General features: G+C 39.7%; 1 long non-coding RNA gene across 1 annotated transcript in view; it reads left to right on the top strand.

The window, feature by feature from the left end:
- Positions 1 to 27,782, top strand: part of LOC135320847 (uncharacterized) — a 48,758-nt gene that overhangs the window by 11,481 nt on the left and 9,495 nt on the right. Inside the window, exon 4 of the long non-coding RNA XR_010380194.1 lies at positions 23,483 to 23,580. This is a non-coding gene — a long non-coding RNA (uncharacterized LOC135320847). The remainder of the gene's footprint in view (positions 1 to 23,482; positions 23,581 to 27,782) is intronic.

Below are 27,782 nucleotides of genomic sequence, written 5' to 3'. Positions count from 1 at the left end.
AGTATTTGCTTCTCTGTGAAATTCTTTATCTCTCCTTCTATTCTAAAGGATAGCCTTGCTGGAGCAAGTATCCTAGGCTGCATCTTTTTTTTTCATTCAGGACTTTGAATATATCTTGCCACTCCCTTCTGGCCTGTAGTGTTTCTGTAGAGAAATCAGCTGAGAGCCTTCTCTTGTAACTCACTCTTTGTTTTTCTCTTGCTGCCTTTAGGATCATTTCTTTATCCTTCAGTCTGGCTATCTTGATTTATGATATATCTTGGCGTGTTTCTCTTTGGGCTCTTCCTGTTTGGGACCCTCTGAGCCTCCTGTGCTTGGGTGTCTGATTCCTTCTTTAGGTTTGGGAAGTTTTCAGTCATGATTTCTTTAATTACCTTTTCCATCCCCTTTGTTCTTTCTTCCCCTTCTGGAACCCCTATTATGCATAGATTGGCATGCTTTATATTTTCCCATAGGTTCCTTATATTGTTTTCATTGTTTTATATTTGTTTTTCTCTCAGCTGTTCTGATTGGGTGCTTTCTGTTGTCCTGTCTTCTAGGTCACTTATTCGTTCTGCTGCATTATCTAGCCTGCTTTGTACAGCCTTTAGGTCAGATCTCATTTCAGCCAATGAATTTACCAATTCTACTTGGCTCTTCTTTATAGCTTCTATTTTGTTTTTGATATATTTTATGTCTCTAAAGACTATCTCTTTTAGTTCCTTCAGTAATTTGATCACTTCTTTTTTGAAATCTTGATCTAGTAGGCCATCAATGTCTATTTTATTGATCGTTCTTTGAGGGGATTTCTCTTGCTATTTTAATTGGCAGGACTTCCTCTGCTTCTTCATTCTGCTCATATCTCTCTGGCCCTGTGGCTTAAGGAGTATCAGTTATCTATTGTGGTCCTTAAAGGAGTTTATTTATTTATCTATCTAAAGCCTATGTGGGAATAAAACTTAAAAGAGAGAGAGAGAGAATTTTAAAAGAATGAAGAAAAAGAAGGTTTGAAAACAGTGTATAATCAATAATAGAAGAGCAAGTTGAAGCAGAATAGGAATCGAGTTGAGATATCTTTTAAGAATCTTAATAAAAAGAAGAGAAAATTCAAAATACAATATTTGAAACCTGTGACTAATAAATAACAGATCAAAACCAAGAGAATTAAAAATGAAATGAAAATTGTAAACATATAGAACTGTTTAAAAATAAAGATTAAAAATGTAATAGGAATAAAACAGATATAAAAAGATTTTAAAAACAATGATGTGTTCTCCTAGAGACTGTGTGCTCTTAATGGTTTTATTGAGAGGCCTTTGTGTCTTCGCCCTGTTTCACAAACTCACCTTGCTCTGTTTGCCCCCTTGTCTGTGTTGCTCACAGTGTCTGTCGGCAAGAAGATTGCACCCCTCCAACACTGGGTCAGGTGATCCTCTCCTTTGTGGTGGGTGGGTGGGTCACTCCCCCTCCAGATGCTGCAGTCAGTGCTGGGCCAGTTGCTCCATATGTGGGCTCAGCTTCAAAAGTAACAGCTTTATGGAGATATAATTCACATACCGTAAAATGCAGCCTTTGAAATTGTGCATTAGGGTTTTAAGTACATTTCAGGGTTTTGTAGCCATCACTCCCAAAAGCAACCAGTACCCTTTAGTAAGTCACTCCCTAAACTTCCTTTCCCTTAGACCCCAGCAGCCACCACTCTACTTTCTGTCTCTATGGATTTGCCTGTTCTGGGCATTTCATATAAGTAGAACCATACAGTATGCTGCCTTTTTTGATTGTCGTCTTTCATTTAGTGTGACGTTGTCAAGGCTCATCCATGGTGTAGCATATATCAGTACCCAAAGCCCTTTTTGTGTTCAAATAATATGCCATTGTTATAAATACACCACTTTGCTTATCCATCCATCAGTTGATGATGAATAATTCTGCTGTAAATGCTCATGGACAAGTTTTTGTGTGAACACATATTTTCAGTTCTCCTCAGGATATATCAAAAAATGGAATTGCTGGGAAGTATTCTACTTTTAACATTTTGAGGAATTGCTAAAGTAGTTTTTAAAGTGACTGCACCATTTTATATTTCCAGTAGTAATGTATGAGGAGTCCAGTTTCTCCAAATCCTCATCAACACTTTTTATTACCGGGTTTATAGATACATATTTATATATCATATATCATATATATTTGTCATCCTATTTGGTATGAAGTGGCATGTCATTGTGCTTTTGATTTCTGTTTCCCTAATGCCTACTGATGTTGAACATCTTTTTATGTGCTTATTTCCCATTCGTATGTCTTCTTTGGAGAAACATCTATTCAAATTCTTTGCCCATTTTAATTGTATTTGTCTTTGTATTGTCATGTTTTAAGTCTCCTTTGTCTGTTCTGGATAAAAAGTCCCTTATCAGGGAAAATATTGGAAATATTTTCACCCATTCTGTGGATTGTCTTCTTACTTTCTTGATGAAGTCCTTTGAAGCACAGAAGTGTTTAATTTTACTGAAGTCCAGTTTACTTGATTTATTTTCTTTTGTTGTTTGTGCTTTTGCTGTCATATCTTAGAAGAATTTGTACTTCAAATTCCTGAAGAATTTCTCATTGTTAATTTTCTAAAAGTTTTATAATTTCAGGTCTGTGATTTATTTTGAGTTAATTTTCATAAATGGTGTTAAGATAAAAGTTCAGTTTTCTTTCTTTCCAGGTGTATGTTCAGGTGTCCCAGCATCATTTTTGTAAAAATTACTTTTTCCCCATTGGATTGTCATGGAACCTTTATGAAAAATTAACTGGCTACATGTAAGAGTTTGTTTATGGACTCTCAGTTCTTTTCTCTCAATCTATTTGTGTGTCCTTTATGCAAGTACCACGCTGTATGGATTACCATTTTGTTACTGAGTTTTGAATTTGGAAACTTCAAAACTTTGTTCTTTTTCAAGATTGTTTTGACTATTCTGGGTATCTTGCATTTCCATAGTTTTAGGAACAGTTTGCTCATTTCTCTCAAAAAGCCAGATTTGCATTGAATCTATAGGTCACTTTGAGGACAAATGCCATCCTAACAATAATAAGGCTTCTGATCCATGAACACAGAAGAGCTTTCCATTTATTTTAGGTCATTTTTAACTTCTATCAGTAGTATTTTAGTTTTCAATATACAACTTTCAGACATTTTCCTCAGTATTCCACATATTTTTCTTAATATTCCTAATTATTTTATTCTTTTTGATGCTATTGTAAATGAAAATGTTTCCTACATTTTATTTTTAGATTATTCACTGCTGTTGTATAGAAATATAATTACTTTTTTATATATTGATTTGTGTCTTACAATTTTGGTCAAACTATGTTGTTAATTCTAATAGTTTTTTTTTCTCTCTCTCTCTCTCTCTTTTCTTTGTGGATTCCTTGTGATTTCAATGTATAATATCATGTCATCTGGAATTGAAATAGTTTTATTTCTTTCTTTCTAATCTAGAGGCTTTATTTTCTTTGTCTGTTTGCTTTGACTAGAACCTCTAGTACAATGTTGATTTTGGGAGGAAATAATTCAGTCTTTCACCATTATGTATGATCTTTGCTCCAGGTTTTTCATAGATGTTCTCTGTCAAGTTGAGGAAGTTCTCTTCTATTCCTAGTTTTTATCTATTATTCTATTAATATGGCATATTACATGAATTGACTTTTGTATGTTGAGGTGCCTTTGCATACCTGGATACATCCCACTGAATTGTGGTCTATTTTATATGTTACTGGATTGGATTTGCTTGTATTCTGTTGAGGACTTTTGCATTTATATCCATAAGAGATAGTCTTTAGTTTTCTTGTGATGCCTTTGTCTGGTTTTGGTATCAGTGTGATACTCATGTCATTGAATGAATTGGGAAGTGTGCCCACCTCTTTATTTTTAGACGAGTTTGTGAAGCATTTTTTTGTTTGTTTGTTTTTTGTTTTTGTTTTTTCTTTAAGTAGTTGATGGAATTCACCAGCAAAGCCATACGGGCCTAGCATTTCCTTGTGGGAATGTTTTGAATTACTATTTCAGTCACTACTTATTGTAGGATTATTTGACTTTTCTATCTCTCCTTGAATTAGATTTAGTCACATATCCTTCTAGGAATTTATCCATTTCATCTAGATTATCTCATTTATTGGCTATACAAGTATTCATGGTATTCCCTTATATTCCTTGTTATTTTTGTAAGGGCAGTAGTGACATCCTTCCTTTCATTTCTCATCTTAGTAATTTGAACCTTCTCTCTTTTTTTCTTCAGTACTAGCTAAAAATTTGTCAATTTTCTTGATCTTTTCAAAGAACCAACTTTTCTTTTTGTTGATTATTCTCTGTTATTCATCTATTCTCTATTCCATTTATTTCTGCCTTTACTATTTTGATTAGAATATTTAATTCATTTACATTAATGTAATTTCTTATCAGGTTGAAGTTACATCTGCTATCTGCTTTCTATATGTCTTTTTATTTCCCCAATGCTCTATTACTACACTTTTTTGTACAAAGTAGGCATTTTCAAGTGTGCCATTTTAATTTGTTGTTTATTTTATCTTTTTCTTCTCCTCCTCCTCCTCTTCCTCCTCCTCCTTCTCCTCCATTGCCCTGGAGATTATTATTAACATCTTGTTTTAAAGCAATCTAGTTCACATGAATGCCAACTTAATTTCAATAGTACACAAAAACTTTGCTTTGATATCAATCTTTTCCCTCCCCCTCCTCATGCTGTCACTGTCATACAAGTTACACCTTTATGCATTTATAAGTACATCTACACAGTTTCATAAGTATTGTTTTATGCAGTTGTCCTTTACATCAATTAGAAGAAAACACGTACATGTAATACTGTATTTATACTGTTTTATTTTCTTACTCATGTAGTAGTGCTCTTTATTTTTCAGGTGAGTGTCTTTTCATTTACACCTGCTGGACTATCCTTAGTATTTCTTGTAGGGCAGGCCTGCTAGCAATGGATCCTTTCAGATTTTGTAGGAGTGTGTTAATTTCTTCTTTTTTTTTTTTTGAAGAATCATTTTGCTGGCTATAAAATACTTGGTGACAGTATTTTACTTTTATCACTTTGACGATACCATCCCACTGCCTTCTGGTCTCCATGGTTTTTGATGAGAAATCAACTGTCTTACTGAGGAGCCTTTGAATATGTTGAGCCTCTTTTCTCTTTCTGCTGTCAAGATTCTTTGTTCTTCTCTTTTGACACACTTAGTCTGATGTGCCTATTTTCGATGTCTCTACGTTTATACCACGTGGAGTTTGTTGAGCTGCTGGGATGTACAAATTAATGTTTTCATCAAATTTGGGAAGTTTTCAGCCATTATTTCTTTATATACTTTTTCTACCCCTTTTTTTCTCTCCTTCCTTCTGGCGCTCACATTATATGTGTATTGGTATTGTTGATGGTGTCCAACCTATCTCTGACACAGTGTTCATTTTTTTTCATTCCTTTTTCTTTCTGTTCCACAGACTGGATAATCTCAGTAGTTTTAAGTTAACTGACTTTTTCTTCAACAAGTTCATTTCTACAGAGAAATCTCTTATTGAAATTTTCATTTTAGTCATTATATTTGTATCTCTAGAATGTCCAGTTGGTTTTTAATGTAAATTTTATCTATTGATATTCTCTGTACAATGAGATGTTCACATACTTAAATTCTTTAGGCATGGTTTCGGTTAGCTCTTTGATCATATGTGTAATTCCTTATTTATGTCTTTGTCTAGTAAGTCCAGTGTCTGGGTTTCCTCAGGGAGTTTCTATTGACTACTTTCTCCCCTGTGTTATGGCCAAACTTTTCTGTTTCTTTGTACATCTTGTAATTTTCTGTTGAAAACTGAACATTTAAAATATTAAAATATGGCAGATCTGAAAGCCAGATTTTCCTCATCTCCAGGGTTTATCGTTGTTTCCATTGTCATTGCTGCTGCAGCTATTTATTTAGTTACTTTCCTGAACAAATTCTGTAAAGTCTGTATTCTTTATCATGCGTGGCCATGAGATCTGTATGTGTGCAGAAAGCCTAGTTGTCATCACTGTAATAATGATTGGACAGTGAATTCTTTCAATGCCTGGAGCCAATCGTTTGAGCTGTTGCCAGGTGGCTGTGTGCCTGCGTGCTGAGGGATGCCCTCAGCACCGGCAGGCATTCTGCAGCTATTCTGTAGCCTTTAGTTCTTGCTTATGCAGAACCTCAAGTTCAGCCAGAGTTGAAGGCTTAAGATTTTCTCAGATCTTTCCTTGCCATGTGCCACACATGTGTACGGACTTCTACAATTCTCAGAATTTTTTGGAGCTATTTAACCCTACCTCCACCCCCAGAAAGTCTCAATACTCAATTTTGCCTTCTAAGTTTCCTAGTCAGCATCTAATTAGCCTGTACTGGTACCACTGCCTCAGGCAGTTGTAAAGTTACTCACTGCTGATTGTTTTCCACAAACACTCTGGGGACAGGCTGTTTGCACAGCATGAGTTTGAGATAGGTGAATTAGTGACAGCTCTCTGGGGGCGGATTTTTTGGGTAACTTCAAATCACTTCTGCCCCTTCCTTGATTGTGAGACTGTTGCTTTTAAAGGCCACCATTTAGGTGAGGATACGGGGATGGGGGTAGATCAAGTTACGATATGACAAAACTGACTATCTTTATGGAGATTTAGCTGTTATTTTTTCTCTAATAAACATTCCCCGTATTGCTGGAAGCCTTGGTTAAATTTCCAGAGTTCTGCAGAGGTTAATTTTGACAAATTTTGCCATTGTCATTGCTTAACAGAGGAGTAAGTTTTCCAAGATTTTTACTCAGATATTGTAGACGTGTATCCCATTTGCATTTGTTTTTAACTGAGTTACTTGCAAGAGTAACTAATTCTACAGCTCCAGCCCCATTCACATAAGAGTCCATCTGCATGGTTTCTCCTACAGGGAGAAGTGTGCAACCTGTTGTCCGTTTGTTGTTTTACTTATTAAAGTGTAGGGGTTTTTAAGAATATGCTCATGAATAGCCCTTTGTCATTTTTACACGTTACAAATCTTCCACTAGTCTGTGGCTATTTTTTTCCCTTTCTTTTAGTTGTTTTAATGAAGTTCTCAGTTTTAAGGATTTTCAGTATAGCAATATGTGGATGCTGATTACACGGGTGAGGCATTTAACTACTGTCTAAACCTCAGTCTTTGCTCTGATTCACTGTCTAGAACATCTGAACATATCTACTGAACCCCATATACCAATGGACACTGACAGTCCTAATTAAAAAAATGCTTTTTAAGTAAAGCAAAAAATATTATCTTTGACACTGGAAAAGATAAATTTCAAATTTACTAGCTGATCTTGTTTTCTGTGATCATTAGCTACATCATGATTTAGAGCCGAGAGGTATATTGAGCTACTGATTTTATTTCATCGGATTTTAGAATGTAGAACACATTTCAGGCCCACTTATAGCACCATATGTGTATCTTTAAGGATATGTACATATGATGATGTCTTTATTATAAGTACCTTATTTTATTTTAAGTACCAACTGCTGTGAACCTCATTAAGGAAACCTTGGAACTGCGGGACTGAAATTTTTCACACCACCACCATCCTGTAGCATCTCTTTTGCACTTAGATGTTGTGTGGCAGAGTATTTTTCTGCTCCCTAGAAATGATCAATTTTGAAGGGGGAAAAAAATCCCTCCTCTAATAAATAAAGTCCAAATCACATATTTATCTGAACAATGGCCACCATTTTAGTCCACACCAATCCATCTACTCATACTGACTCAGAGTCCTTAACACAGACAATCCACAACTGTAGTCAGGGTCCTCAGCCCACGTTGTATCCCCTCCCCATTCTTTGTTGATTCTGACCTACTTTTGTCCAACACGTCCTGCCAGCCTCTTCGCTACCTTACTGCAGTTTTTAATTTTTACCTTTGAGTCCCAGGCTGTGCCTAGTGATTTCCAGAGAATAGCGAGACACCTGGCTCATCAGGAGGAGTGGGGAGGATTTCAGGAAGCTATTACCCTAACTCACTTACAGATCAGTAAGTGGCTGTTGTGAGCATTCCTTCTAGATCTCTGCCATGCCCGCTGCATCCACCCCAGCAAAATAACGTAGCTCCTCCACCCACCTTTGCCTCCATTCATCTGGGTTTCTGCTTTAAGTGACACTCAGAAGCTGCTGATGGGCATTATATATATATATATTTATTTGAAGTATAGTCAGTTACAATGTGTCAATTTCTGATGTACAGCACAATGTTCCAGTCATTCATATACACATATATATGTATGAATTCCTTTCCATATTATTTTTCATTAAAAGTTATTACAAGATATTAAATATAGTTCCCTGTGCTATGCAGAAGAAATTTAGTTTTTTTAGCTATTTTTATATATAGTAGTTAATATTTGCATATCTCAATCTCTGATGGGCATTTTTAAAGCCACATCTGGAACCCTTGCTGCAGAAAAGTCTGAGAAATATATTTTCAACCTCATAGCATTTTGGTTAGGAAGTTGGAATAAAGGCTGAGCTGGCTCACCTAACTTGTCTGCCTTTGTGAGTAAAGAGGTCTGGAGATTAAAGGCCCAATGAAATGTCCCAGCCCTTCAGTAGCAAACTCTTAAAGCAACCAAAATGCTCCCATCTGCCAGAGCATGACTTGTCCTTAGATACTGCTGGCCATAACCACCAACGCTGTCTAATGCATCGTCTTCATCTGGTGCACACTTTCTTTAGATGTCTAATATCCTGATTAAGAGGACAAGCTGGTTTGGATTCCCAAGGTCACAGGCAGCCTTCTGCCTGACTTTGGTGTATATATGTTCATTGAAGAGTCCTCTCTCAGATCAGCTAGAGCTGCCTGGTGTGTGGCTTGCCAGAGAATGTGGGTATATTGCTCCCCACCAGAGTCCTACCAGTTGTTTTATTGCAGGAAGAGATAAAGCAATAGAGGCAGAACAGAAAGTTCTTGTCCAGCCTCAAGCACAGTAACCCCTGCCCAGGGCACTTGCTCTGGGACACAAAGAAGTACAGGTCAGCAGCGACGTGGCCCTGGTGTACTCTAAAACATGGTGTGGTTTTACTGGGCTATCTGTGTCTTTCATGGACCCTGCAAAATTCTCCCCATTTGTGAAATGGGGTACTAAGGAACTCCCACCCATGCTTGTAGCTCCCAGGGTTTGCACCCTTATGGGTTTTGAGGATTTGCTGGCAATTCATTCTTTTACACCAGGTCATTTCTCGGTTACACGGCAGTCCTGTGACTTCCTCATCAGAACTACTCCTTAAGTTTGGGATTCAGTGAAAGATGCCATTCATGTTCAGGGAGGAGGAGGAAGACAGCACAGATCAGAATTGCTGTTTTGCTTTTATTGTTGTTGTTGTTTTCATAAGCCGTCTCCAGTTGTCGAATAGACCCTGAGCAAATGAATGACTGTTACACTCCCATTTGAAGAATGAGGAAAATGACACTCAGGGAGAGGAGGCAAATATCCTGAGGTTCCAAAGACAAAAAGGGATGAGCACAGAATAAGATCCCTGCAAATTTCTTGGCTGTCATCAGCCTTTAGGTCAGTGACAGAGTGCCGTGTGTAGTATTAAAGTTGTAGCGTGCATTTAGAAGGGTGCAGATATTCTTGTTTTAGTTGATACAATCACACTGTTTTGTCTGGGACTCTGAAAAAGAGAAATGGGTTAGAAAATGTTGGTTTCTCATCCTTGGTCCTTCCTCACCCTCACCCGTCTCATGAGATCAGTACTCATTCATTTCATCCCTGCCCACCTGTAGGTGATAAAGCATAGCATGATTTTCATGTCCTGCTTCACTGATTCTTGTGAAATTAGGTGTTTGAAGATAGGAAGTCATGAAAGGAAGCTGCTTTTTTTAAATAAAGTGCAGTAATTTTCTTAGCAGTGTAGGAAAATGAGGATTTTCTTCATTGAAAATCAATAGAGATTTCAAGAATATCTGTATTTCTGATGTGTAGATTAAAATGACAAAATCTAGAGGGATTACAGAAACACAAGGAAGATACAAAAAGTATCTTTAAAGAGCTTTCCTAAGACTGGGCTTGTAAAAAGACTGTTAGTTGACAGAGACCCTCTTCTCACCCATAGTCCCTCTCCTTAGGTTGCAAAGGGCCAGCGTTTCCCCTGTGTGCAGTCCTGGTGATTCAAGTGAGTTGTGGGGTAGGGCGGTGCACATGGTGCTGCCTTCAGTTTGTCCACCCTAAGTAACCTCTAACAGTCAAGGGGCGAGTGTGTTGTAACGGCATGAACCATGCGCCATGCTCTCTGGGGTGTGTGCCCATCTCAGCTCATCCCAGCTCAGGTGATGGCAGAGCAGAGAGTGGTGGCAAGAGGTCAGACATGAGTAGCAGGGAGCACCTGTAGTCAGCTGGGACCCAAGAGGCTAGGAGTTCCAGGTGGAAATCCCAGGACTTCCCACAGCTCATTCATTCAGCTAATACTTCTCCAGCACCTGTGATGTGCTGGTGCTTCCTTTGTGAACAGAACTAAATCCCTGTCCTCCTGAAGTTGATGTTCTAGTGGAAATAAGAAATGATACACACAGGAGCAGATCCTGGTCAGGACACATGAGTGCTGTCTATTTTGGAGTGCACAAGGTGAGATCCTTTGGGAAGGAATGTATGATACAGGAAAATGTGGGGGAGAGGATAGCCATATCCCAGGTCGTATTTGGGTCCCTGGGATGCACCTCACCAAGTGTGGGTCCTTGGTTTGCCCAGCAACGAATTCGAGAGCCACAGTTCAGTAAAAGTAGATTTATTCAGAGAGATATATACACCATAGACTGAGTGGGCTGTTTCAGAAGGCAACAGAAAGACCATGAGGCGTGGGGGTTGGGTGCTCCAGTTTAAAGTAAAAGTAGATACACACTCCACAGACAGTGTGTGGACTGTCTATCTCAGCAGAGAGAGCAACCACGAGGTGTGGGATTGTTAGATTTTATGCACTCAGTATCTTCATATGCTAATAAGTGGGAGGAATATTCCAACTGCTTTGGGAAAGGTGTTGGGATTCCCAGAAATTGGGCCACCACTCACCCTTTGACATTTTATGGTCAGCCTTGAACCTGTCCTGGGACCTGTGGGAGTGCCATTTAACATCCTGCTGTATTTCGGTGAGTGTGTATTGAAGCTCAAGATTTACTGGGAGTTGACATTTCCACCATCTTGGTGCTAAAGGCTGTGCCATTCCTTTATTGGATTTGCCCGGCCCCTTCCTTCCTTTCTCATGAGGGAGCTCTGGACTGATTGCACAATTGCAGAGCAGGGGACACAGTGGAAAGAACTTCATAAGTGGAAGGTGGAAGGCAGTGCTTTCAGTAGAATTCTCAAGTCAATTACAAAGTAACGGTCTTCTTTTTGCTGGGGGTACATGGTGTCACATGAGGCAACTGTGAGCCTTGGATACTGTAGTGAGTGGGTGGCTCACTGTGTATACTGTGTTGCTTCTTAGGTGGCCCGAGGACAGTTGGCTTATAGGTGACCCATTCCCTCAAGCAGGGGTCTGTTTGGGGATTTTCTGCATGTGAGGGTAACATGGGTCACTTGGGGGGCAGGACCAGCCAGTCACAGCTTGGTCCACAGTCACTTAGTGCCCTCAAGGCTTTCACCCCATGGATGCATCACCTCCCCCTGGATGGGGACAAGGGCACAAGTGGTGGGGCAGCTTCTCAGTGGTGGAGGCATTGCTCTCCAGACCCAACACTCAACAGCGTGGACCCCTGGTGTTGGCCACAGTCTTGGCTAGATGAGGCTGTTCGGTAGCTGAGCTCATGAGACATGGGTGCCATGCTTCCATTCTCACCAAGAGCTCTAGTTTCGAAGGTTTTCGTCAGACAGCCACAAATACTCCATAGCCCATAAACAAAGAACAAGTCTCCTTCAATCGGGGAAGGGCACACAGAAGGAGAACGGATGATCCCGAGAGCAGGAGAGGACAAATCCGTCCTGCCATCAGGGATCTGACAGACGAGCCAGCTCAGTTCCTCTTACTAGTTGTTTACTTGGAGGATCTGGGGTATTTGGGTGACCTGCAAGTGTCAGGAAATAGTACACGAGGGCTTTGTAGATTTTCTGGTCCGGTGTTTACTCACCCCATTGTAGCTGTCGTGTAAGGAAACAAAACTTGTTGGACAACAGGCCATGGCCTCTGCTCCCTGGTGGAGCCAGGAGATTACAATATTAAGTACGACTGCAGGGGCATCATTTCTATGTTGAGAGGCCAGATGGCCTTACATAACTCTCATGCTGGATGTCTAAGTTGCAGAGGGAAACTGGATTCCATCCAGCTCTCCAGCCAAGGAGGATACCAGAAGTGGCCTCCGCCACCAACTGTGAGCTCTTTGCCTCCACTGACAGCAGCATCTATAGCAAAAAGATGGGCTACCACCTGCGTTTCCGTGTACACATCCGAGTACCCACAGCAATGGCCTCGTGAGGGTTGGTGTGCCCAAGGAAGCGGTGTGTGAGATGGAGGGAGCAGTGCCGGGGTCAGACACCGGGCGGGCAGGCAGGCAGTGACGACATCTGTGCAGCGCAGGGCCCATGGAACTGAGCCAAAAGGAGGCGGGTTTTGGAGCAGGGAACCTGGGCAGTGCCGTGTTATTCGTAAGAAGATCCTGGGCTCTGGATCCACGAAGTCATTGGCTTGAGTCCAGACACTAACCTTCATCTTGGGCAAATGTTTGAAGCTTTCTGTGACTCTGTTTCTTGGTGTCCCAAATGGGGACAATAGTAGCAATTACCTCTGAGAGTCAGGAGTGCCTTTATAGTTGTCATTTCATTACGCTCACAGCAGCCCACGAGCACGGTTCTAGGTCCCCCAGTTTACACGTGGCAGACCGGTAACCTTTTAATCAGTAATCACGCAGCTAAGAATGGTCAGAACGAGCATTTGAATTTGATCCCTTTGTCCAGATTATTTCTATTCTCACCCAGTATTACTGGAAAAGTAGTAAACTCAGAAGAAACACTGCTGGGAAGTGGGTGCTTGAAACATGTTTGTCATTGGGGAGTGTTGAGTTCACGTTCCTCACAGCCCATCCGAGGCTCCCTGAATCTCCGGCTGCCCTTTCTGGGGTCTGCAGGGCTCTGGGAAGCTTCTCCTTGATCTCTACCCCAAGGCTCTCTGCTCTCTACAGGTTGATTCTCAACCCTGACTGCTCAGTAGAGCTAATGTCTAAAAACAAAAAAATGGTGGGGAGGGTATGGCTCAGTGGCTGAGCACTTGCTTAGCATGCAAGAGGTCCTGGGTTCAATTCCAAGTACCTCCATTAAAATAAATAAATCTAACTACCCCCCCAAAAAAGGAAAGTATTTAAAAAACAATAAACAGTACAAAGGCCCCACACCAGGCTGGGGCGCACTATGTTTTAAAGGCTCCCAGATGCTTCCCATGTGCAGGACGGTGAGAGCTACCCCTCTACGTCTCTTCTCGTGAGCTTGTCCACTCACAACCATTAGCCTCTTGAAGCAGGAAAACTACTTGGCTCAGCCTAGAACTTTCTCCCGATTTCTAGACTTTTATTTGCCTATTGGACATCTCTCCTGGAGCCCACAGGCACCCAGCCAGAACTGAATCAGTTGTCTCCTCTCACGACTTGCTCCTCTTCCTGCCCTTCTTGTTTTAGGAAATGGCACTATAATTTGGCACACTGCCAAAGCCAGAAAGCTGGCCGGCATCTTTGACCTCTTCCTGCCCTTCCATCACATCTGTGGCCAATCCGTCCACCTGCTGAAATGTTTTCTTCTCTCTCCTCCTAGCGGGGCCTCAGCAGGCCTTCACATGAACCTGCCAATAGGTCTCCCTGCCTCTATCTTTTTTCTTTCTAGATCACTTTGCATGTCTCCTTTACCTTGGAGGCACACAGAGTCCTGTGTGATGTGCACCTGTGATCTCTCCACCTGGTTGCCTCACCTGCCTCCCACACCCTGTGCTCACTTCTAGACTATTTGCAGTTCCTGGAAGTGACCTGGCTCTCTTTGGCCTCCCTCCTTTGCATGTGCAGCTCCCCAGGGAGAAATGGCCTTAACATTATAACTTCACCTGATCACTTCTAGGGCATCTCAGAACTCACCACAGTGGTTCCCTCCTCTGGGAGAGCGTTGGCTACAGTTCCGGCTCTCTGCCCCGAGCACCCACTGCTGACTGTTATCCAAGCCCTCTTAACATGCCTCCTCAGCCATCATTTCACGATGAGTCCTGTGCACCTAGGAGCTCCCGGAAGCAGGGACTGTGTCTTTTTTCTCTTTATTCTCAGAGCATGGTAGAGACTCAGGTATAATGGTGGAGGGAACAGTGGTTATTCTGGAATTTCTCTAGAGTTAGGGCCTAGGGTTAACAGTCTGGTTGGAAGAAGGGCTTAGGGGATTTATCCTGAAGCCACATTTTTCAATTAACATTTCATGTTGTTTTTGTCTACTATTTGAAGTTACGAGTCTTAAAACAGATTGACGATTTCTAAAAATTACTTTACCGAAGATTGAGGAAAATGGCAGTTTTCCATATTTAAGAATATTATTTTAATTTTGTGTGACTGGGGTGGTGGAAAATAGAAATGCAAGGGTTACTAAAGCATTGTTATCCCCTTCCCCACCCTCAGGTCCTTTGGACAGAAGAGACAGGGATGTGAGGAGAAGGCTTGGAGGGTGGACCGTGCACTGCTTTTAAATTGTGACAGTTAATTTTACTTTTTTTAATTTTCTTTTTTAATGGAGGTACTGGGGTTGAACCCAGGACCTTGTACATGCTTAGCACGTGCTCTACCACTGAGCTATACCCATCCCCCTGATATTTGTGTTTTTAGTGGGCATAATGTGCTGGTAGCAGGTACTTTAGCATCAGACACAGTCACCTGCGTCTGACCATCACGTTAATACCTTTTTCATGAGCTAGAGAGCTAGTCTGTTTCCAAAAGTTCAATAAATAATCTACATTTTCTTTTTTCTTAAAAAAAAGGCATTAACTCATGTTTCTCTTTAGTATCGCCTATAAATAAATGTGATTTTATTAACCGTTTACCAAAGTGTTAAGGGTAATAAATATTAAGTACTGGTTTCTGAAGCATCAGTCATCACTGAAGATCCACATTCTGCTGTTCTCTCTCTCTGTTAGTCACCTTACTTCTGGAGTTCTGGAAGCGGCGCCAGGCAGAACTTGAGTAAAAATGGGACACGGTTGAACAGGAAGAACAAGTCCAGCTAGAATAGGAGGCGCGGTGTCCCCACGTGGAGACAGATGAGATTACCCAGGAAAAGCAGGCGCTGTTTAGATGCACTTTAGTCTGTTTACTTCTGGGCTTGTCAGCCTTGGCTGCATGTTGGAATCACCAGGGTACCTTAAAAAATGTTGGTGCCTGGATTCCATCACTGCTAACTCAGATGGTACTTAGTGGCCTGTGGTGCATTCTGGCATAGGGAAGTTTTTAAAGCTCCTCTGGTTATTCTAATGTGCAGCCAAGTTGAAGGAGCACTGACTGGAATGGTGTACACAGAAGAGAAGTGTGGTCCTTCATTCATAGTAACAGTAAAAAGGGGGAAAAGAAAAAGTCTGGTATAAGTGTATAAGAAAAGAGGCATTGACTTTTATCCTTTCATAACACCAATAAATAAATGCAAAATATAAATTAGCTGCTATGACATAGATGTAGGAGGAAAGACACATTGGTTTTTATAGTTGACTCCCATTTTTTCACATGTGCCTTCATTATTGCCGCCTCCTTTTCATCGTAGACTAGGTGCCCCTTTGTCTTTAACTAAGTCCCGGTCACTGCTCCCACTTCCGGTTGGGATGTGCACAAAGCAGCATGACTCTCATCCTAAAGTCAGAGAAAGGGTAGGAGAAGCAGGGAAACATTTGTTGAGATGCCATCAGTGTTTGAGCAGTGTTTGAGCTAGGCATTTTATATAATTGGAAATGTAAATTTATTGCTGCCACTCCTGCTGCAAAATTAAAAAAATAAAACTATATATCTTTGTATCAACGTTCCAGAGCTATGAAAAGATGATTTTTTGAGTCATCTGTATTATTGCTTCTTTCCATCAGCTGAGATAATTTAGAGCTGATGGTACTTGCAGTCAGCAGCAGCAGGACAGTATGTTGTGAACATGAATAACTCTTGGAAAGAAAATGCTTTTACTAGGAGCATCTGAAAATGTCTCCAACTATAGATTTAATAAATTGAATCACAGATCTACAGAATGTTGGCACTGAAAAGTTCTGGAGGGAGCAGGTAAAACTCCTCTTTTTATAAATGGAAAAAAATGAGGTTCAGCTACCAATAGAAAGTGACATTTGTCTTTTACAATGTAATAAGCTTCTAATAATCCCCATTATGAATATTTCCCATTGTTTACAACTGAAGATGGTGGTCAAAGCATATGTTGGTAAAAGACTGTACATTCAGAGTTGAAAGCTGAAACTTAGACAAAATTAGATGTTCATAATGCTTTTGAGTCCTGAAAAACAAAAACGTATCATATTGGCAGCATACAAAAAATACTGAAGAAAAGTTTTTTGGTCATTTAAACTGCCAATTTTAAATTTAAAATTGCCAGCTAATAAGTTTAAATTTTCATTAGAACATGCTTGTTGAAAAATTGAAGATGAAAATTCATTTCACTTTATCGTACTTCCTTATTTAAAAAATTGCCTAATATTTTTTTGTTTAGTTTTTTAATTGAAGCATTTTACTTTACTTGCGAAAGTATGCTCCATTGTTTAGAGAGGCCAGCATTGTGGTAGTGAGAGCTTGGGAATGAAGTTGCCTAAATTCATATTTGAACACAGCAGCTTGCTTCCTGAGTGATCTTGGACAACTTAACTTCTCTGTGCCATAGTTTCCTATAAAATAAGAATAAGAGGGTTGCTTCTTCATGACTGTGTCAATGACGGGTCGAAGTAATGTACAGAATCTACTTGGAAGACTTCCTGGCACAGAGGAAGGGCCATGTACTTAGGGACAGCTATTATTATACTATATCTGTTTTTATAATCCAGGTAAACCTTGATTCTTACTGATTTCATCTCTTAAAAAAATTCGAAATATAAACTCTAAAATGTAAACTCTAAAACTTCATAGTTGTAGCTAATTAACACATAAAGCTCAACCAAGAAACACACAGTGGAGACCAGTTAGCTGCCGACACCTGTGAAACATTCTGTCCTGCACGGACTCTATGCTGTCACTACCGTCACTTCTGAAATCTAAGGCAAGCTCAGGCCTCGTCAGGTACCCAGACCCCCAAGCTCAGACCATGGCAGGGAAATAGTTTACCGTTCACATATGCATTTTCAAAAAATAGTATTAAAATGAACACTGTACGTATTTTGTTGTTTGTTTGACATCGTTAACAGAAAAGAAAAGAACAAAAAAAAGGAAAAAACCCATGCAATTACAAATAATGAGGCTATGTCTGAAAATTATTTTTTTTAAATTATGTTTAGGATTTATTGACCAATTAGGAGAAAAGTCATTTCATTGTTGTAATCCCTTGATTGACTTAACTTGTTTTTTTAATTAGGAAGAAGAGAGTTTTCCATTTACCACCTGGGGAAAGTTTATACATATAACCCTTTGTGCAAGTGCTCTTTTTCTGGGTAAGAACCTGCCACAGACTTTTTAAAATCTAATGTGAAATCCTGAGAAAACTGAAAATCAAGCTGGGAACTATGAAGTCTCATAGAGAAAACTTTTTCCAGAGAACATCTGAGCCAATGCAGGGCTCCACTCTGGAGGTTCCACAGTCTCTTCTGCTCACAGTGCTTCCCCCTATTCTTTTCACCTCATTTGTTCAAATCAGATCATTGGTTTAGGATTCTCCAGGGTCTGATTAAGAGACCAGATGGAGGCATTAAGATTTCTAAAATTTTCCAAGAGTAATAACCAAGGTAAAATGTCTAAGAATAACCTAAGAAAAGGATAGTAGGAACTATCAAAAAATAAAAGTAAAAACTACTGAAAGATATAAAAGATGCTTTAATCACATGATTCTAGATTAAAAGATCATATCTCCAAAATATCAGAAGTTATAAAATTGATTTGGGGTTTATTGTGAATAAAATCATATTAGTAATATAATAATTAATAAGATAATGAGACTTTTAGTAGTTCAAGAATAGCCAGATTAGAAAATAGGACAGGAAGTCCAGATATGGGCTCTGATATCAATAATAATTTAATATAAGAGATGGAAGGCATTACAAATCAGGGAGATAAATAAAGGTTATTCAGTGAATGGAACACTCGTTAGCTACTTGGGGGGAAAAGAAAAGATTGAAATCATACAGTGAACCATATATTGTGATAAATTCCAGAAACATTTAAAAAGTAACACAATTAGAAAGAAACTAGAAATAAATATGGATGTTTACACAAACTCTAGATGAGCAGTAAGTTTCTGAGGAAAGTATACAAAGATTTCCATGCATCAGAAGCATCCTAATTTTAAACAAAACACCAGAGGATGTTATTTGTTTACAAATCCAACAAGGGGCTAATTCCTTCAATACATAGAGAGTTCAGATCACTTCAAAGGTAACATCAAAAAATCTCAGGAGCGTAGAAGGCAGAGAAAAGGAACACACATTCACAAAGGAAAAATAGATGTCACACTCCAATGGTAATTCACTCAGTGCACATCAAAATGAAGTAGTTTTCCACCTCTCAAGTGACACAGCTCTGTTTATGAGGATGAAATGCCAGTGATCACCAATCCCATGCCTAGGTTACTGGATATTTTTTGTGAAGTATGGTTGATTTACAATGCTGTGTTAATTTCTGGTGTACTCCTCAAGCTTTCTTAGAAAGCAGTCTGGCAGTTGATATCAAGAGTCAAAAATATTCCTATGCTTTAATCAACTAATTCAGCTTTGAAAAACTTTTAATCAGGAAGTATTTCAAAATGGCAGGGAAAAGTCATTACGGATGCAAGTCACAGACATACTTTTATATGTATATATATATATATATAAAATCTCAGCCAAAATATTCTTCCAAACGTTCACAAAGTAGAATAGTTTGCAGCCATGAAAAAGTGTGTCCATGAAAATATTTTATGACATGTCAAAGTGTTACACTTACGATAGGCTTGAGAATAAAATTAATATATAAAATGATTTGTAATATACAAACAATGTACCCTTCTGAAGGAATTATGTCTATAGGTAGAAGCATTTTCTTTATTTTATTTTTTATTCATTTTCAGAGTTGGAGTCCTTTCATTGTAGGTGACAAAATCAATTTCCAATGTGTTTAAACAACACCCAAAAAATTGGGATGCATGGGATTTATTGGTTCCTGTAAATGAAAACCTCAGATCTGAGGTCTGGCTTCAGTCAAGGAGAGATACTGTAGCCCAGATGATGTCAAGGGCTGGTCTTGTCCTGTCTTCATTCTGTGTCCAATGATGTCTCAGCATGCTGCTTCTAGGCACTCAGCATCCCAGATCATCCATCCAAACCAAGAGAGGTCTCTTTGGCAGCTTCCTCTCTTGATAGAGGAAGCTTATCATTCACATGGGCACAAGCACGTATCTCCTCACATAATAGTGGCTCTTACTGGGTTATTTGCCAATTCTCCAATCATGTGCGAGGCCAATACAATGAGGGGTATTATTTGTCTTAAACCAACTGAGATCTACCTCTGGTGCTTCAGAAAGAGTGGGTTAATCGAGCTTAAATCACAGGACTAAAAACAAAAGGGAGGTTATTTATCCTAAAGCAAATTCTGGGCCCTCTTCTAAGACTGGGGACAGATCCAGGACAACAGTTCTGTCCAGTACTGAGTACTTTCAAATTTTCTTTAATGAGAAAATGTTAAAATTATGATCAGAAAAGATGATAAATAAGAAGAAACTTGAGGAAGGAGAATGGAAAGCTTTCCTGTTTCATAAGAAATATTGAACCCATTAAGTGCTTGGAAGAAAAATGGAAATGTGTCAAGTTTGTAAAAGTTCTGAAATGAATTACAATTGATTTCACAGACCATGTAGTAGACAGTGCTCTACAGTTAGTGTGTCTTTGGGCTCTTTGAGTATTTCAGTTCTTTCACTTAATAGTTGCTTCATTTGGGGCAAATTGCATCATCTCCATGTGGCTCTATTTCCTCATCTGTAAAAGAGATATAATATTACCTTCCCAACAGGGTGATTGTGAGGATTTAGAAAAATAGATGTGTGCTGAAGCAATAGTAAGCATTTAAAGAATCTTAACTATTAAGATTACTTAATACATAATTAAAAAATTATTATGCAGACTTTTTAAAAATGCATAGTATTTAAATAGCCTATATGTACTGTACAAGAGAGGAAGGCTTAATATACCTTGTATAATACATTTTTCACAGCCTTAACTAATTTTCACATTTAATCACACACACACCAAAAAGTTATTCCTTTCACAATCATGAAGACTTACTGTGAAGAAAAGGATGATGAAAGAGAGTAGAGGAGAAAATAAAATGCTTTCTCTACAAAGTGATGGCTTAAAAACTAAGAAAAACACCTTTTTAAGACTTTGGTCACCATATTCATAGCTAATACTTAGGTAGAGTTTTTCACATGCCTGTGGTTAATGTTCTAATTGTTTTCACAATTAGTAAATCATTGACTCATCACAATAGTCCTATAAATTGCTATTATTATCCCCCCATTATATGGGTGAGGAGATTGAAGCCCCTAGAAGATAAGAAATTTGCACAAGGCCCCACAGCTAGCATCGGAGCTGGGATCCAGATGCAGGAGTGTGGCTCCAGGAGGGGCTTGTAAACACTTCATCTGCTCTCCCCTGCAGGTGCAAGCCAGCCTCCCGCTGTTACTGTAAATAACATGATGTGGTTCACCTAGTCTTGAAATTCACATTCTTTGTAGCTTTCTCTCTGGGGCAGCCATCAGGAGCAGCCAGGGACCCTGAGTACATGCTTCTGGACTATGACCAAGAAGGTAGATGGAAGGAAAACAGTTTAAAAATGGGACCTTTAATGTGCATTCTTCAGTGGGCAGAAAAATACCTGCCTAGTGAGGAACTGAAGCCTTACCAGCCACGTGCAAATTATGCTTCAGACACTCCCGTTGCCCTTGAGTCCACACAGTAAGAACTACAATGGATCAGGGACATGAATCTCGTGCAAATGCAGGGAGTAGGAGTACCTGCCATTTTAAGATCTCAAGGAGTATGAAAAGCTTGTGAAGCTTTCATCAGCAGAGACCTGCTGTCACTTCCACTATTTCCCTCAGGGCATGTCCACAGCTTCACTGGTCCTATTCAGAATGAAGATGACAGCTAGCACCTGCTGACCCCTGAATCAGTGATAGGTTCTCCCTTGAAAGGAAGCATATCCCCTTCATGGGTTACAACTAGTTCATAACCTAAGTAATTCTATAGATGTAGAAGGGTTACTTTCATTGGTTCTGCTATCACAGACTTGTCTCCAAAAGAACATGCCACCAGTTACTCCATTTTCAGCCATTTAAAGATATACTTAACAGGCTTCCTTCTTTAGTGCAGTTTTAGGTTTACAGAAAAATTCACAGAAAGTGGAGTTCCCATATATTCCTTATGCCCTGCACACAGCTGCTCCTGCTGTCAGCATGTTACATTAGTGGATGCACTCATTCTTTTTGACATCCTTCATTCCTCCTCCCCGAAAATTTAACATGCCTGATATTCACGTCTCTTGTGGCATTTACATGCGATTTACATCACTTCTCAGGTTTATGTGAGGTTTACAGCACGTGCATGTTGTCTGTTTAAGCGTAGATTGGGGGCAAGTTTTCTGTGTAAAAATACGATCATTAGTGAGCCTTATGCTGCTGGGCTTTCGGGTTGTCAGGTCCTGTTGACCATTGCTTCAGTTATTGGGATCATTGTCTACGGACTTTCAGTGTTCATTGTATTTTCAGCAGAACTTCCCAAGAACCTGAATGGAAGCACCCAATCCAGAAGTACCTGACTGTGCAGGTGGGCCACGCCCATCACTGCTTCCCTCATCATTTTTAACATCATCGTGACCCTGAACGCCATATATGAGTAAGTGGCAATCAAGATGACTGAGTCTGTTAAGCTCCTTCTGCAGCTGAGGTCATTTCTACACCAGTTTTAGAACCAGGTCAAAACAGAGACTTTATCTTTTAGGCACTTCAATTCCAGTACATTACAGTCTTTAGAAAACTTCAAGTGTAAACGTATTTTCTCTAGCCTATATGAGAAGTGAATTAGCTGCAGCTATGCATTAGTAAAAGGGACAAAGAAAGCTTTAGAATGTCCAAGCTCTGTGTAAATATGTCAGTGCTTAATAATAATTTCAATTACATTAGATCATGTACCCTATTGTTGAAAGTAAATAGTCTCTCTATTGCAAATAAGTGGAAGAGGGTCGTGGTTCCAGTGGCAGATTTGCTTGTGCGTTACGGAGAGGACAAGTAATCACACTGTTATGTGTCCTCCCCCCATGCTGTTCCTGTTAGTGTAGCTCCATTCTCATCAGCTGTGGCTTCTATAACAAATGTTTCTTCTCTCTGGCTTGTATCCCAGCCAGCGGCTTAGCGGCCCTAGTTAACTGCTTCCCACACGCTGCATGTGGCTGGGTCATTCTCCCAGTTGTCTGCTCAGTGGTCATCTTCTGAAAACACTAAGACCAATTCAAATTTTGTATTAGGAGGATGTTTTATGTTCCCCAAATGCTTCTAGCAAGTTGCCCCGTGTTTTGTTTGTTTTCTTCAATAGTCCTACCTTCCTGCCGTTCAGGGAGACAAGAGAATTTCACTTAGCAGGATGTTTAGAAGTAGCTTTCTTTCAACTTACACCTGACAGAGGACAGTTCTTGCCCATTGGATACTGTTGTGCTTATAAATTTTAAGGAACGGGTGACTTTGTTTTTTTTTTGCCTTGTGTGATATTGCATTCATAGTGGGAGAAACTCTTACAACAGTGTGTACAGTTGGAATTAACATAGTAGCTATTTTAAGGAATTCAAAACAACTTACATGAAAAAAGTGTGAATTGTGTATATATATATATATATATATACATATTTAGCGTGTTAACTCATGTGTCCGTGGCTTTGATTATGGTCTCAAAGCTGTTCACAGTTTTACAGACTTAACTTTTCTTTATTCTAGCTGCAGAGATCCCAAGGACCAGACTGACTGTGGGAACAACCTAGCCATGAAGGTGTTCTTCTTCCAGTTTGTCAGCTACTACTCCTCGTGTTTCTACATCACATTCTTTAAGGGCAGATTTGTGACTTATCCTGGAGATCTGGTGTATTGGCTGTGAAAATACAGAAATGAAGACGTGTGAATACAGCTTTGTGTTCGGACAGTCTAACCTGTTTCATGTTTTCTCTTAGTTGCCCAATGAAGAGTGTCTTTACTCTCTGTTCCTTAGATTTTTTTAGGCATAAAATAATGACTTTATTTCATGTTAGAGCTATCTAAAATTTAAATGAGATTTTCTTTCTAATATTCCAGTGTGACCCAGGTGGCTGTCTCCTTGAACTGATGATGCAGCTGACAATAATCATGGGAGGACAGTCCATCTGGAATAACATACAAGAGGTGTTACTTCCGTGAGTACTAAGTCATGTGATCTTGGGGTGAGAACGGCCCACCCATCCAAGTAATTTTCCTGCATGCCCATCTCTAAAACAGGGGAGACTCTCTGCTTATTAAAGCTCTCCAGATAAGATGATCCAGCCAACAGTGTAAACATACCTCCTGTTTAATAATTATGTTTAAATTCCTTCCTTTTTATGTTTAAATTAAATCCTCAAGTGCTATAGTTTCTGCTTATTAGCCCATCACTGGGGACTGACTGATCAGAGCCCTTTGAGAGATGGCCCTTTTTGGGGCCGTGAACTAAGTTTTCCCACAACTTCCTGCAACTTTCTCCTCCTTTTATACATGCATTTAAAAATCCATAACAGGAATTTGTTGAGTGCCTAGTATGTGTTAGTCACTGTATTAAATGTTGTACATATATGTGTGTGTGTGTGTACAATTTAATCACCCAAACAATCCTTATTCTTATCTTCCTTTTCAAATGAAGATCCTGTGGCTTAAAGACAGTAAATGATTTGCCCAAGTTCTCATTGCCAATAAGAGACCACTGTGGGACTCAGATGTAAGACCCTATCTCACGGAATTCATGTTCTTCTAAGAACAGAGACTCTCTTGGTGTCCTAAGGCACAGGGCTACATAATGTTTTAAGAGTCACTTGTCTAAAATAATAACTACAGAGGTTTTGACTTACTGTTCTCTTCCTAAAAATGAGAAAAGCAGATGTTAGCAAAGGTCACACTGTCCTTTGGATTTTCACATATGCCCTATCCCATATCAAAGTGGACAGTCCAGTGTTATCTGCAATTTCTGAACATTTCAAGGAGCTTAGTGTATTCGCTTTCTGTTGTAACAAGTATCCCCAAATGACATGGTAGTAGGAAGAAAAAAGAAATAGTCTCCACTAAACAACACAAATTTAACCTTGTAGGGTTCTTGAACGCAGGAGCCTGCTGAAGTCAAAATATTGGCACGGCTGTTTCTGAAGGCCTCAGGGGAAACTGTATCTTTGACTTTTCTGGCTTCCAGAGGCCACCTACGTCTCTTGGCCTGTGACCTCTTTTCCTTCTCTCAAGGTCAGCATGGTTGTGTGCCTCTGACTCTGATCCTGTGGTCAAATATCCTCTCCTCTCTCCCCTCTTCTGTCTCCCTCTTCCTACTTTAATGACCCTGGTGATTACAATGGGCTCACCTCTATAATCCAGCTCGTCTCTCTTAGAGAAGGCTGGTTAGCAACGTTAACCACATCTGCAACCATAGGCCCCCTTTGCAAGGGAAACTGACCTCTTCCTATTTTCTGGTGATAAAGACATAGACATATTGGGGGGGAACATTTTTCTGCCCACCACACTAAGCTTTTTAAGATAATTTCTGGCTTTGAGTTTCTGTCCTCATGAAACTGTTGATCTCTCTTCTGTCTTGCCTTCCACAAAAGCATTCTGCTCCTGGCCAACCTAACTGCATTGCTCACCACTCTCTGTGGTGTCCCCCAAAACCAATTACACAAGCAATTCTTACTGTTGTTTGGAGCATGGAGGAGAAACTCAAACAACTTGAATTTTGAAATAAAAACCTCCATCATTTTAAAATCTTCCATGCCACTATAAAAAAAATTATTTTTTTAACTTCATTTTTTAATTTTTAAACTATTTTAAACTTTGTAACTTTTTTTAAACTTTACTTTTTTTCTTACCATCCTTCATTGTAAGCTCCAGAAACCTGCTACTCTGCCCACCGCATCCAAGTTCCCTTTCACTGTTTCTCCTCCCTTCCCTAACTTTCCTTCACTCTCCCTTATTACCAATTTTCTGTCCATTCTCTTTATAGGGCAGTTAAATTATTTTTTCTTTCCTTCTTTCTGTTTTTGCAGAGTGAACACATTTGGGTGTCAGTGTGTCCTTCCACATTTCTTCACAAGGTCTTCATCTTTCAGCTTCAGGATGGATTACTGTGGTCTGTCTCTAAACAAAGGCATTTCCCTTGTCCCCCAGCTCACCATGCCCCTCAAAAAAAAGATTCTGATCTTTGCTGTGAAATGAATCTTTTTTTTCCCTACTGTGCAGTAGACAACTCTTACCCTGAGCTCACAGTCAGATTTCTCCAGAGGAGTAAAAGTAGCTCATGTGCAAATAATAGTACTTTTCTCTGTGAAAAGAAATAGATCAGATAGAGGAAATACTTAACTCAGATTACTCAAAAGCATTTCCTGAAGGAAATAGGTTAATTATTTAACACTAAATTTTGTTGAATCTGGTTATCAGTGAGCTATTTTTACCAATCAAGAAGGATATATTTCCTAAATTGGTACTGAGCAATTCATGTGAAATGAAACTTGCTCACATTGACTAGTTTAAAGTAAAGGATGCATTATAGTATCTGTGGTCTGTTTATACCTTCGCTTAAGTAAGCACATTGTTGTAGGTTCCAGTGAGCTGAACTTTGCCTACATGTATTTCTACTCTGGGCTAAAATATTTAGGGAAAATATTTTGAATTATGTTTCCCTTTTTTGAATACCAGAAATTCTGAATGGTAGCCAAGTTCGAGGGTGGCTTGTGTTTTCCTCACTGCCTCTTCTCTTTGTATAAGGTGCCAGTTTCCTTCTTAATTTTTCATATAAAATCATAACATACTAAAGATCTATCAATTACTCTTGCTGCCCCAAAACTATACCCATCCTCAAAAATACATAGGAAGGGAAAAGAAAACTTATCAAAGTTAGTGACTATTTTCATGCTATTTAAATATGTCTAAAGGAACATAATGAAATGAATTCTACCATATCTCACCTGCCTCCACCCCCCAATCCCATGTGGGTATGTTGAGTAGGTTTCTGGGAGCAAATGAAGAAGGACAGTGATGCCGTGATCCAGGCTCTCTCTGGGGTCTCCCCAGCACTTGGATCGGCACTTGGTATAAAGTAGGTCTCAGTCCGAGCCAGCTGAGTGAGTGAGTGACTCACAGGCATCGAATGATTAACATCAGTGAATTAACAGCATTCTTTGTAGGACTCAGAGAATAAGCTGAGTGCACTATGGCCTTCCCAGCCTCACGTACTATTTTGATGTTGGGGTCATTTCTGGGAATGTTATTCTGTACTTGACAAAAGTCTAGTACAATTCCAGGGTTAAGTAACTTGCCCTAGGGAAATTTTATGATAAAATATTAAGAAAAATGGTTAAATTCCCAACATGACATAGCACTGTCCTTTGGTGTTTAGATAATGTATGGCTGTAATTTTCTTACTTTATATGCTTTCTACATTTTCCACCGTGTGTACGCACTACTATATAGTAAGAAAATGCAAATATTTAAAAGAGAAAATCTCTCTTCTCCAGATATGATTTGGTTAGAGGATGAGTCAGATAGATATATTAAGAGAATCTTAAATACATGTGTCCATAATTCACTCTTTAAATCCAGGAACAGGAAACTCAGGAATGAAATAGATTAAGAGAATCAAAGATACTTGTATTCAAGATTAGCAAGTAGGAGTGTCCTCAAAAGAAATGGTGATTATCTATAATTCAGGGATTAAATGTGATAATGAACGTACAAAGACAACATGAAGTAGAAAATGCCACGTGGGAAGCACTGAGTAAAGGGCAATTTACCATGATTATGCCAATATGTGTGGTCAATTCTCAAGCAAATTATTGTGTAACCCCTGCTAGAGGGAGAAAGCTTCCAGCCTTGGCTGGAGAGTGGGGAGGATCCAGTGTCTGTATTTTTTAAAATGTCTACAGGTGTTTCTCATGTGCAAATTGGTATCCCTGCATGAGAACCATAAACCAACAGAAAACCCAAAAGACCGAGGACAATGATGGGTTGCCGACAGCCCAAGCTTTTCTGCCACAGAAGAGTGGTTCCAGTCAGGAAGACTGAGCAAGAGGCTCAGAGTCTTAGCTAAGGACAAGCAAGTCGGGACTTCTAATACGACCTAATGTCATCGACGGGGGAGGGCAGTTCAGCACAAGAAGGGAGCACCAGGTGAGTTAACATGGAAGTTACATCCTGGATCCAAGCCGTGATGGATTTGGGTCCCGGAGGGTTAAAGCCCTGCTTCCGTTGGGCATGGACCGCATTCCACAAGAGGCTGAGACAGGAATTATGAGGCAGAGAAAAATTCCCCCAGGGGACTCCCGAGTCTGGGTGCCTGGAAGGGTGATGGACGAGCGCGGTCCCAGCTCCACCCGCACCGCAGGGCTCCGAG

The sequence above is a fragment of the Camelus dromedarius genome, unplaced genomic scaffold, assembly GCF_036321535.1.
Source record: "Camelus dromedarius isolate mCamDro1 unplaced genomic scaffold, mCamDro1.pat HAP1_SCAFFOLD_185, whole genome shotgun sequence".
Lineage (NCBI taxonomy): Eukaryota > Metazoa > Chordata > Mammalia > Artiodactyla > Camelidae > Camelus > Camelus dromedarius.
Note: the sequence above shows the minus strand (reverse complement) of the source record. Positions and strands in the feature narration are given on the sequence as shown.